The 13,587-nt window shown below is 43.5% G+C and overlaps 1 long non-coding RNA gene across 1 annotated transcript; it reads left to right on the top strand.

Moving 5' to 3' along the window:
* Positions 1–1,958: 1,958 nt before the first annotated feature.
* LOC146768281 (uncharacterized) lies at positions 1,959–13,117 on the top strand. Its single transcript, XR_014952709.1, has 2 exons — positions 1,959–9,361; positions 12,697–13,117. It is a non-coding gene; the product is annotated as an uncharacterized LOC146768281 (long non-coding RNA).
* The last annotated feature ends 470 nt before the right edge of the window (positions 13,118–13,587 follow it).

Genomic DNA, 13,587 nt, shown 5'->3' with positions numbered 1-13,587 from the left:
CGGCTGCCACAGATATTATTTAAATTTGTCCTGCATAACCACAGCAACTCAACACTTTTTGTTTCTGAATACAAAATTAAGTTAAAAACCTCTGCTTTTATACATCTATAGTTAATAAACAGAGAAAACCCAAAGATAGCTGGAGAAAAAGGGGACATGTTTAAAGGCTTTTTCTTTACAAGCACAGCAACAAATTGAAACATGGATGATCTAAAGCAGAAAAGCCAGCAGCATCAAGCAGTGCCATACCAGAGATGTGAAACCAGCATTCAGCATGTATAAAACGGAATAGAATCTACTGAGAGAGTCCTCTCCTGACTCTTAAGTAGCAGGGAGTGGTGACAATGGGGTCCTGAAAGACAAATGGCTGTTGAAATGGCTTTTATTTCTTTTTTCTAGTTACTAATAACTTTTCTAAAATCCTCCACAAAATGTGGTCTTCTCCAGTGTCAATACAGCTTATGTGCATAAAATCAGACAATGCATACGACAGGAGGAGTGTGTGTCTAGTAAATACAGCTCATCTCTCCAAACGGATTTAATAACAAAGCATTTTTAACAGAACTTTGAGTAGCCAAATCAATCCTAAATGGGAGACTGGCACTGCAGGATTCTGGGAGATCTCAACATCCAACCACATCTTTGAGGACATCCAGAGCCTTTTTGCGTCAGGTCTCTGCTCCACCTGCATTTGGGGATCATTGAGGTGCATGCCAACAAAACCCTTAAGCATTTTGTATGAGTCTGCAGAAGCACATGCTATTAGGTTAGTTTTGCATCTGACATTAGGACTAAATTATGCCGCAATTTACAATTATTTCTCTTCTTGACTGTTTAAATCCATGCTTTCTGGTTGCTGTAAATCCCTGCTTTGCTTTGCTGTGCTACTTGGCTTCAGTTGCTCTATTATTAGGGATAGACTTGTGCAGTAAATCAGCTCTGACAGAAGGACTGCAGAGGTACTCTTACACTTACCCTCTGCCTGACCAGGGACCAGAAGGAGTCACTTCCAAGTACCCAATAAAGCTGGGTACCCACAGTCCAAAGTAAGGATGACCCCTAGTGCACTACTTACTTGCACTTGTGCCATGATAAACTGTGTCCCAATGGAGAAAAAAGGAATCCTATTTTGAGAGACACCGGAGAAAATACTGATTAAACCCTGTTTTCTTGCCTACATTTGATATTTTAAAGTAGGGTAGTTAGATTTGCTGTTTTGCTGCTTCTTTTACTTGCATTACTCATTACATTTTTCCAGACAGAGCAATCTGGAAGGATTTGTTTCTCTGAAACAGTTAAGCAACCATCTACATATATAAAAGAACAGATTTATTTATGCTTTTGCAGACTGCAATATAAGGCAGCATTTTTATAATCAGAGGAGAGTGAAACAATGGAATTCTACTAAGGTTCATCTGGGCACAAAGGAGGTTACACTCCACATTGCTTTTAACCTGTTTTTATAAAATCGAAATCTGCAGTTGTATTGGCATTCAATAACACTAAAGTAGGTAGAATAAAAGCTATTGAAATTATTTTCCCTAATGTAAATTTTGGATCTGGTTGAACAGCATAGAAAAAAACAGGGGTAAAAAAGGATATGTAATAGAACCTAGAGCTTTTGCACACTAGTGTATAATCTGGTTAAATTGTTCTTAACTTTTGAACGAAGAAATGATCTACTGAAAGAAATTATTATAGCAAACAGAACTAGAGAAATTTGAAGTTAACTTGGGTGAAATCAGTACCATGGCCTGGAAACAGTGTGTACATTTATAAAAGCGTGTGCCATACACACTGGACTCAGAAATGAGCATCTGTCACTTCTGGTGCTGAGCCACAGGGCTGAGCTTGGCCACACCAGCACTGTGGTCCCTCATGACATCTGTTCATCAGCAAACACTGTCCTCTCTCCTTCCCATCTTCCACTCCTTCCCATCCCTCAAACACAGCACAGAGGGCAGGAGTGCTGTTGCTCCCTGTTTGCGTGGGGACTTGGAGCATTTGGCCACTTTCTGGGCCACCTGCACTGTCCTTGGGGATCTGAGGAAGCATCACCAAGGAGCCACAGCCACCAGTCCACGGGGTGACCATGTGGCTGGATTCTTTCTGCCTTCTCCTCGGAAGCCTGGATACTGGGACATTAACTGAAATACTGACTGCAAGTCCATTTTTCTCCACAAAAACTGAATACACTTGCACAGTTACTCCTAGGCCAGCAAATAACTATTCCATGTAGTATGATAACTGCTCTGGCAACTTGAGAGGTAGAACATGTTCCCTTTCTGATTATAATCCACCTCAATTTCTCCTGACAAGCTGGAGAATGGGGAAGGCATGTGAGCAGCTTGGATTTGTGTTGTCTTCTGATTGCATATAGGTTATTTAAGGGTTACATAGCCCTCCTTGGGCAGAGCTGGTGTCAGAGCAGGCAGCCCTCATGTCAGAAATCGCAGTCTTGCACTGCAGTTCTTGACTGCCTGTAGGGTGCTGCCCTGACCCAAGAAATCTTGAAAGCAGAGAGAAGAAGGCAAATTTTATTGCCATCTGTAACAGCTTCTCTGGAAAGAAACTGCCACTGCTTTAGAGGTGACAACAATGTTGTCTTCTGAACTTTGAACAAAACTGGCACATTAGGAGGATGAATACATGAGTTTCTTACACAGCACCCTCTGGCAATCCCCAAGCAATGATGTTACCTATCCTGCATCATGAGGGCACACTCCTTTTGTCCCCCAATTCAGGGTCAGACATATGCAGAGGTTGGAGGATTGTGATCAATAGTTGTCAAAGATGCATCTCTCCTTTAGCACCCTTTGGAACATCTAAGAACACAAGAAGTGCAGAGGTCTCTGGCTATCTGAAATCTCCCAGCACTGGGTTCTGCCCCCAGAGTTACTGTCACACATCTTGCAGCTTGTGCTTGAACCTGGCAGAGAAGCCAAGAGCTTTAAATGGCAGCTGTTTTTTCTCCACTAAGCCCCTTCCTGTGGGGCATCCCACTGGCACAAGGGTCACCAGCTCAGGTGAACTTTGCTGGGAGCCTCTCATGGGATGGCAGAGGATTCTAGGACTGAATTACAGTAAGGGCAAGATTAAGCATGCTGATTTTTTTTTTCATCAGATAGTAGCTTCAGTTTCTTCCCCTACAACTTTTTTCACTTCTCATCTCTATAGAAAGCTGTGTTCTGTCAGGCTGTACAAGCCCTTGACTTGCATTTTTCTGAAGAGTGGCCACAGCCACTAGATCATGTTCTCTGCAGGAGGAAATAAAATATGCCACCATAGCAGTGGTGTGTGCTGGGCAGAGACTGCTCAGATGGGCTGAACAGGTAAGAGCTCACACATGTGCACAGACCTGCCAATGTACTTTAAAATAAGGCAAAAAAACCTAGAGACCTCTGTGCCACATTCACCAGATGGTCTCACACCTGCCAGTATCTTCTGCTGGTTGCACTGGGGTAACCACAAAGCTTTCTTTTCCTCTCCCATGCCATTGCATCTGTGGAAAAACAGCTGCCGCCTTACAAGACATCTCCAGAGCTCAGCCTCCTGCACGGCTGTGGGCCACAGCGCAAGCTGGTGACAGCCCTGTGTGACAAAGGGCAGCGCCAGAGCAGGGCAGGAGGTCTCAATAGGCACGGCAGCGTGTGTTTGCACAGATGTTCCATGCAGGGCCTGATCCTCCCCTCTTTGCTGCTGGAGGAGTGCAACAGGTCGCAGTTGGCCTCCCTGACTTCCCACGCTGGTACACGTGTTAAGTTCATTATCCTATTTGCAGCTCTTTCTCAGGATAACTGAGACGTGAATGTTTGAGCTGTGTCAACAGCATACACTGTTAGACCTCCAAGGAAATTAAGGTCCTGAAACGATTGCAAATGGAAAGCCTTTTTTTTTTTTTTTGCCTTTTTAATTAGTAATCCAACTCACCATTTAATAGAGAGCAAAATAATCACAGAGGGGTGAAGGCAAGGTATGTAAACTAGATTTCTGCTTGACTGGACCTGCTCTCTCAGGGTGCAATTGGTAACACTTGTCTGTGTTAATAAATCTGCGCCTACCTGAAACACATGGGAAAAGCTGGTGGAAAATATCATTGTTGACTTGCACAAAGATATTTCTAATACTCCTATTTGCTTCCAATTGTTCCTCAAAGGCCAACTTCAATCCCACTAAAAAGCTAGGATTTTTACATTATTTTGAGAAAATTAAGAATACATTTTCCAACTGATATTTCTACTCCTATTACTGAGGTTTGAGATCCTCACTAAAAGCCATTAAATCTTGAGGAATAATTAGACTTTTTCTTGTTTGATGAGGTTTGTGGCAGTAGGACTTCTTAGCTCCATTTATTTACAAAAAAAAAAAAAAAAAGCAAGCTTTTATAAAACATCCAATCCTGAAAGATACCCTTACATCTGCATATCTGAGTTATATTCCACATTTTATCTTTAGCCCTCCTTATTTTAAGAATGAGGCTTTTCAAATTCATGCACCCGTATCTAAAAAATCTGCACTCTTCCTTTGCACTGAATTTTTGTTCCGTGCTTTTTTTTTCCCCCAAGCTAACCCAGCAGGAGGTATTCTTGCTGAATATTTCACCTGAATATCTAATCTGTGTCAGCTCAGAGCTCATTGTTAAAGGGATGTCTTGGGCATTAGCTGTGTGTGGAGGGAAGGAGAGAGCTGGCATGTCCCTGGTGCTTCTCCTCCTCGGTGTGAGCCATGTGCTGGTGGTACCTCTGCCAGATCCCAGCCTCCCCTGGCATGCCAGGCTCTGCTGGAGGAATCCCAGCTTTCACTTCATTGTCCTCCGCTGCCTCTCACACAGCAGCCGCACACATCAGCGCAGGGAGGTCTCCCAGCCGTGAGCAGTGGCAGCTGTGGAAACACGAGGCAGCTTCCCTGCATCCCGTGCTGGGTTCAGACCTTCCCGTGCTCCAGCGTGACCTGCCACATGCAGCAGATCAGGCCCCGTCTGCTTTCACTTCAGCCATTCCTACAGCCCTCCACAGAGGCTTTCTTGCCTTTGTCTTCCCTCTTTCCCAGAGCTTAGGAAGGGGGAAACTCTTTACACTGTCAGAGATGACACGTAGGAGGGCGAGATTCAGAGATAGTTGTCAGAGAATTAACACTTAGGCTAATCTGTGAAAAGCATATTTTAAAGCAACCAAGATAAAAGAAGGAGATAAAGTACATTGCTTTATACTGTGGGATGCCTTTGGACAGAGATCTGGAGAGTCCCAATGTACAGGATTGTTCCAGTTCACAAAATGAGAAAGGAAAGCTTCTCCCTTCCAGATTCATCATGAACTCCAGGAAGAGAAGATTATAAATGCTGAACAAACACTGGAAATAAAAATATAAATCTACCGCAGAGAGTACACTATTCAAACAGCGTTACTCACAGCCCTGCACCCCTGAATAGCCCCACCGCTGCTATTTATAGCACCCTTGGAGCTATGGAAAGTCCAAACCCTACTGAGACAAGCATTTTCCCACCCATGAGAACAGAGAACCTGTTTGTGCCACGGCAGTGACTCAGGAGCGGCTGGGGCTGCTCCATCCTTCGCCTGTTTGCAGGGCAGTGGTGGGACACAGACCTTGTGTGCACCAAGCTGTGGCTTTGTGAAGCCCAACGTGTCATATATAGACTTGCAGAGCTGTTTTTGGCTAAGCACTAGAAAGTAATCAGGTTTTATTTCAGAATGTATTTAATTAACAAAAAAAAAAAAAGGATCACTGGAGAATTTATGAATAGAAACATGTCCAGGAAACTGTTGTTTCTGCCGTCTGAGGCTTAATCATCTGCTCTTGTATTTGCAACAGGAGCTTTTAGAGGTTTGTCCCTTTCCCTAAGAAAAATTTAGGCTCCTTGCATCCTGAGGTCAAATGTCCTTGAATTTTCCCAAATAAAGTAATGTCCTGTGGCTTTGCTAAGAATCTTTTCTGGGCATTTCAAATTCACCATTTCACTTGCTCTAGTCAAGGGGTTTATATGCAAACTCTCATGCAAGTCTTATTCTTTAACAAGCCCCAGTAACACCCTTGGCACTGGAAGTATTCAATAAGGAAGCCTCCTTTGGTATGAAGGGATGCACAATGATGAATGAAGTTTAGCCCTTCCAAAAAGAGTCTTCTCATTCTCTTCCTCCGAACTCTAGAATATGCCATTCATCTGAACATGTCTAGAAGATATCTGATGCTTGAGGATGAGAGAGTTTATCTGGCTCAGTATCTTGACTGCTGTCTCTTGGAAACTTTCAGCTGTTGCACAAAATGAAGAAAATGGTGGTGTACAACTATAACTTTTTCTTTTTCTTCCAGGACTCAAAGCTAGGATTTTCTTTGGTACATAGGGATTTTGTTTTAAACATGGATTGCATCTAAGGGGAAAGGAAATTCCTGCTCCAATCCTAATGTAAAATTAAAATGTGTAATGTTTATTCCTTGAGAGCACCTTAACAGCATAGGACTTCCACCACCACCTTCCAGACTAAATATGTAGATATGCCAGTCTGCTGGGGACAGTGACTTAGAAAACTGATCTTCAACTGCAGAAACCACAGCCTCTGGCTCTTGCCCCTTGGGGCCAAATCTAGTAAAGAGAAAAAGGCAAATGTCACATTTCCCTGCCAGCAAAGTTTCTGACCACCCAGAAGGCTATTCAGTCCAGAGAGAAGCAAGCATTTTTTTATGCAGCTTCTATAATATCTTGTCCCAACCCTATTTATACACAAACCAGGCCTCTACAGGCAACTAACAGACTCTACAGAGGCTGTTATTCTGCATTTTAGAATCATGGTAAGAGGTCTCACAACATCGCTCATGGCAACAGGCCTTACAGAAACCCACCATAAGAGGCAATACTTGTCCTGAGGAGCACCAAAGCCTAGAGAGAGGAAAAGAAAAGCTCATGTCAGTGGGGAAGTATGCCTTTGACAACCCAGCCCAGCAAAGAGCAGAAGAGCAGATAGATCAGAGAATCGCAGAATCATTCCATTTCCAAACACCTTAAAGATCATAGAGTCCAACCATAAACCTGACATTGACAAGTCCATTGCTAAACCATCTTTCATTCCAGTGTGCTTTTTACATTTTATCCTGGATCTAATTGTCTGTGACCCTGTACAAACAGCACTGAGATGGACAGGGTAGGGGCAAGGTAAAGCAAAGCTCTGATTCTCTGGTTTTCTTTAGCAGACCTCTTCTCCTACACATTATACGGGCATTTGTCTGATTTTCTCATCTAGACCTGGTTTAAAGCTTATCCTCAACGCAAAGGACAGCAGCTCTCATCCTGGCAGACAGGGGCATTCCAGCAGGCAGTCCTGCTTCAACTTCCCTCTCCAAATCAGGCAGATTGGGGATTTTAACATGGGCCTTCCCCAGTGATCTCTGAACCATAAGGCTGCTGGCTACTCTGCTTAAAGATTCAGCACTTTCTGGTGAAGCTGCTCCACTCTGTGCCAAAAATTATGTGTGAACAAATCTGGTTCGGTAACTTCTGTTAAACTTAAAGGGGAATAGGACTAGGGAAGGGTTTTCATAAAGACACTCATGATCTACATCACATCATGTCATGAGCCGAAGTTGCAAATTTCCTCCACACAGAAAGAAGGAACTGAATCAGAAAGTGCAAACCTTGGACAACCCCTGTTGGTCCAACCACAGAGTGAAACAGAAACAAACACAACTAAAGGAGGAAGCAATGTGACCAGCAAAGTGTCACATCAGCACTGCTCCTCTGGAAACCTCCTCGCCCAGGTCTGCCTGCCTGGGGGTGGGAGAAGACTGAATGAGGCAAAGAAGAGAGAAAATGTCTCTTCACTCTGCTTGACCTCAGCTCAGCAGGGTTTCTGAAAAATTCCTCCAGTACTGTGGATATGCACATCTACTGACATCCATTACCTTGCTCAGGGAAAACTCTCGTAGATGTTTGAGATCTGAGCAAATTTCTCAGGGATGAAGAGCAAAATAAATGATAAAGGGTTGGCCTTGGCAAGGGGAAAATGTAGACATTTGAGAGCCACCCCTCACACATCCCAGTTCAACATAATCTGGCTTCTTGTAGATCTGTATCTTGCGGTTGATTTCAAACTGCCAGGAAAGCTTTTCCTGCGGTTGGGACATTCATAAAGTCTTTCTCTCCCTCATGTGCGTGTTCCAGCAGTTAACACCATCTGCAATCATGTTGCAGACATTGCCTTTGCTGGAGCATACTTTTCTTTTTTTTTAAATGGAGACTTTAATTTTCACATGTTTGATTGAATTTAATGACGTCTCAGACATTTCCCCCTCTGAAAAATGTGCATAAAAATGACCAAAGGATTCAAACATTGAGGTTCAGGCCAGGCAGCCAATGTGACTGCATAAGACTTGATTCCTTAGAAAAGCCATGATAGAAAACAATGAAATTCAAAGTAGCTGCTTTTCTGTTCTCTTAATTCTCTAATTCTAACAAACTACTCTGCCAGTAGGACTGGAAAATTTTCCATTCACAGAAGTCACATAGTCTGTATCTGTAAGGTCCTAGAGATTTGCTTAAATTTGTGAGTGCCCAATCCTCTACAGAGGTGTGTAAATCAACCCTTTGTTTAGCAAAATATTCCCTTGTTTGCCAGTGTCTTTTGATGAGAATAAGTAATGAAAATTCTGTTGACTATTTTCACAGTCCAGCTGGAAAACAGATGCAAATCTGTGCAAAACTGAGAAGGCTTCTCTTAAATATACTCTCTTCTCAAGAAAAAAAAAAAATAAAAGCAGGAAAAATGTTGATTGATAGTGTTCATCAACTCATATAGCTGAGGGGTGAGCAAAACCACCTCACTTACAGACTGGCAGTGTAAAAAATAGGAAGATGTTAAGGCAAGGGAAAGGACCATGTTCCACACCCACTGTATAAAATCCAGGGAAGGTGGACCTGCTTTCTCTGAGGAAGCTTAGACAAATGCCAGAGAAGCACTTGGGAGAGTGGCACTGTGTAGATTTCTCAGTGGATCAGCACTCCAGGGTTGGACAGCCTGGCTGGGATTTCCCACACCCCCTACAGCCTTATCACCCCCAGGGCCACCCCTCTGAGTCAGGTGAGATGCACAGGTGCTGCTGGCACGAAGGACACAGCTGCAACTCCAGAACAGCCCAAGCTGGCAGATAATGCCAGGCTGTCCCCCTGGGGGCTGGGAGCATAGACATTTGGGAGGAGGAAGAAGAAGAGGAGGAGGAAGTTGGTGTCCGTGACATATCTCACACTATGGCAGCAACCACAGCAGCTGAGAAGGCTCCTGAGCCAGGAAACTGGATTGCAGATGACTGAGAGCAGTTTCTTCTGTATCCTGTGGGTCCATAAACCTGCATGTGGGTGAGTTTTCTGCCTGGGAGCATGCCTTGCCCCTTGACCAAAGCTGGGCCAACAGCCCATCATTTCCAACAGTGCCCAGCTTTGTGTTAAGGAGCAACTTGTGGTTTGAAAAGTGCCTTTGTCATCCTATATATAAATAACAGACACAGCACAAGCTGCATCATGTCTAACTGGAAGGCAATCATAGTTTCTCTGGATTTATTGTTGACTGTGAACACACTAACATGAAAATACTTTTTTAAAAGTCTGAACGCAGTACATGTTTTCTCTGTCTGTGTTCTTAAATTGATAAAATACATCTGCTCTGAAGAGCCATTACAGCTTATCACAGAAACTTGGATCTAATTTATTGCCAGCAAAAAGCTTTCTTCAAGCCTCTTTCTTTTTCAGATGCTCTACCATAAAACATGATAATTCACATTAAGAATGCATTTAAACACTGCTGAAAAGACAACTTGTTATGAATAAAAGGTAGCATTCAGAGTGATGGTTAGGATAAAACATAGCCAAGTTTGGAAATACAAGCTTTAGTGATTTGGAATGTAATAACCCTTGCCTAATAACCCTTATATAGCCAAAGTGGCCTACAGCCTGCTGAAAATCATCTCTCCTTAAATCAGCTTCCTTTTGAGTCCTCAAAATCACCTGTCAGATGTTTGAGAAATCCATATCCATTGCTTTCATCCATTACACTCTCTTTACCCTTTTTTGTGGCTTTGGGAGTGCACTTATCAGAAAAAACTTATTGCTCCTCAGTGGTTTTAAAATCAAATTAAATCAAACTAAACAGAAGGGTGTGCAGTACCAAACATAATTGCTGACTGTGGCCATAGGCTGAGGACAGGCACAGTGATGGACAATCTGAGCCCTCCTCTTCTGCAGGGTCGGGCAGATACCACAGTACCTTCAGGGACAGTTAGGGGGAAGAGCTTACAGAAGGAGCCTGAAGGGTCAGTAGGGTCTGCATGAAGTAGTCCTGCTTGTGAGAGGTCCCTGTGCAGGAGAGGATGCTGCCACAGCCCATGGATGGTGCACAATTATCACCCAAATTCCTTCTCATTCTCCCCAGATTTTCATACCTTTCTCATGCATCCTGCACCCAGCCCTTGGCTCCCGTGCTCTCCTTCTCTCCCTGGAGCAGGTGCTGGGGAAAGGTGGTGCAAACACGGCCCTGGCATTCCCAAGCAGCACGTTTCCTTAAACGGTGTCCCAGAAGCCATGCTCCTTTTGCTCCTGCAGCAAGGATGCCCTCCACATCCAGAGTGTTTCTGTAGTGGCTCTGCTGGATTTGGACAGGGAGAGCTGCTGTTGCCTGCTATAGTTGGTGCTTGTTCACCTGTTCAGGTCTTCTCCTCAAGTCCTGTCAGTGCTCACGACATGAGTGTAAAGGCAGCCAGTGGCACTAAGGGGAAGAAACTCCCTTCTCCCAAAGAGAGAGGCTGAGAATAACTAGTGTAATGGCCAGACTTTATCTGCTGGTGCCAGGACGGGTCTAGCCTTCTAGATGATCTCAGGTATTTCCAGGCAGCTGACAGCTTTTTTGCAGCCTTGTCTTAGACACTGTTCCCTGCTTGCATGTGGAAATGAACCTCTTTTCCCTGGACACAAGTGGTGCTCAAGTGTTGTCCCACCAAACCCTAACCCTAACCTCAATCTTTTGTTGTTCCTGTCCAAAGGTCTCCTGTCGAAGGCCCCATGGGTGGTGGGGCAAGGCAACCTCATGCAGGTGCATGAGACCACTGGGACTCACCTGGTGGCTGGGGAGACACCGGGCAGAATCATACCCCTGCTCCAAGATCTACTCTCCAAGCATTCAGCAACCTCCCTCCCTAGCGCTCATCAGCTCAGCTAAGCAACAATGCTGCTCTGGCCACTCTAGGGTCCCATAGGGCAGCAATATTGGGCTTGGCCACACTTCTAAGTTTGTTTCCATTGTTGTGTTAGTTTAAGTGCCCCCTAAAAGCTGCTGTTTTGAGCATTGCTTCCTTAGCTCACTGGAAACATGGAGTCACTCCACTGCCCCTGCTCAGTGCCACTGGCAGATGCACTTCTGTGCAAGACTATTCTGTGGACAATGTTGCTTTCCTGAGCATCACCAGAAAAGCACAGCTGTGCACAAGCCAGGAGGTGCAGAAGGCAAATGAATGTTTCAGGTTAAAAATGCAGCATCATAAATTAGTAGAAAGAAGGAAAAAAACCCCAAACTGCCACATAGGTAACTCTGATCCCTCAAAAGGATCAAGTTCACTGGCAGATTTAGAAGTTTGAAAGCTAACAATGCTCTTGCATTATTGCTTGAACAACTTGGCCAGATCTTCCTCCCTCTGAGCAGAACTCAGACTTTCCTGGAGACGTTTCTGCAGCCATGGGTAAATCCTATTTTTCTGGCAGTACTTAAGCTTACTGGGGATCTCTTTTCATGCACTCAGCTATCCATGTAAAAATACCATCAAAATCTCCGGTGCCAAGCATGTAGCAAAAGCTGTGGACATCTACGTTACATGCTTTGGAAATGCCACCAAAGTGGAGTATGCTCCTCCAGATACTGACTCCAGCTATTTGCTTGCCATTAGAAAAGGGCCTGTTCAGTCCAACACCTACAAATCAAGAGTGTTGTGCAGTAATACAGCATTGTTCGCTTTCTTTTTTCAAAGAAATAAAAGAAATCAGATTTCATCGCTTCTTTATGTGTTACAGTTGTTTAAATGAAAGACTTTGCTTCGAATTTTCCTACAGTAATTTTCTGTCTTATTTTTGTTATGCTTCCAAATAACATTCACTTGGGCATTCACTTGGGAAACACAAGAAAAGGAAAATGTTGAAAAGCTATTGATCTGCCAGGTGGAAAACTCTACACTTCATTTTAATTTCCAGAGCTCGGGTGTTTTTTTCAACTTGAGAAACAACATATTATCCTTTCAGTAAAATTCTGGAATCATAAAATTGTTTTATAACAAGAACAATCAGAAAGACAATTTGTTCTTTGAATTTATTTTGAAGCCTGCACATCTATTGTATGCCATGCTTATATGTATAAGTTAGTTGTGAATACAGTTTTGGGTTTTGTTCACAAAGCTGATTACAACCAGAAAAGAAAAAACTGCTAAATGCTAATTTTTTTCCCTATGGAAAAAGCATCTCTAAAATGACTGCTCATGTGCCATGGAAGATGCCAAATTACAGTACCTCCCTTTCCATTAGTCATTCCACAACATTGTTCCCAGTTGCCACATCTTGCTCTTCCCCAGCAAGAAAGCAAAGAGGGCCACCAGACTCCCTGCTATCCTTAAGTGTTAGATTGAAAACATTTCTTTCCTTTTTGTTTTGTCTTTTAGGAAGAGGCGAAATGCACCATGCATCTAGAGAAGAGTTTGAGATTCTGCAGTTCCAAATTTCCACAAAAATACTTGTTGGCAGAACTGTGAGACCCAAGAAGGTTCTGCTTAGTGGGGTTTCAACACCCCATGCTACATATATTTTCTCCAAGTAGTTCTCAGCTTATCATGTCACTTGTCTCTGAAATAAAATGCCTGTCCTGCATTGTCTTTGGCAAAGCCTATACTCTAATGTCCCCTGGTCCTTCAGCACACACAGAAGCAGCAGCAGGTACTCATTAATTGCCTACCTCAGCCATTGCTATTGTCAGACCTAAATGGGGGGGTGACATCACAGGTTTCTCTAACTTAATGAACACTGCCTGCACTGCAAGGGTCAGAGAAACCCTAGACAAACATCACCTGATGTTGAAAAAGAGCATTTATATAAAAAAAAAAAAAGTCAGAATCCTGTTCTTCCCATATTTGCTCCAGAGCGGGTGAAGTTGTAGAGAAAGAACAGCTTTTAAAGGCACAAAGTGGATTCTGGCATGTTTCCCCTTTCGTATTCCAAGCTTCAAGTTGGAAAAGGCTGCATTAAGGGTGGGGTTTTTTGTTAGTTTAGTTGTGCTGCTAGACATATATTTAATCTCTTTCCCTGATATTCCTGTTATGAGAAGCCCCAGCCAGAGCTAGGGAGACATTTATCAATAGAAAAAGCACACATGCAATTACTACAGCAAGGTCTAAAACAAAGGGAGTTCACTTTTCATTACCCTGAGGCATTGAAAAGGCTCTGCCATTCTTAGTATTCCCTCCCCCTTTCCAATATTAAGTTATTGGGAACTGGCATCCATCCTTTCTCCATGAAGACATGGGAAGTTTGCAAGCTTTACGTGAAAACTCTGGTGG

The sequence above is a fragment of the Lonchura striata genome, chromosome 2, assembly GCF_050655825.1.
Source record: "Lonchura striata isolate lonStrDom1 chromosome 2, ASM5065582v1, whole genome shotgun sequence".
NCBI classification, from domain to species: Eukaryota; Metazoa; Chordata; class Aves; order Passeriformes; family Estrildidae; genus Lonchura; species Lonchura striata.
Note: the sequence above shows the minus strand (reverse complement) of the source record. Positions and strands in the feature narration are given on the sequence as shown.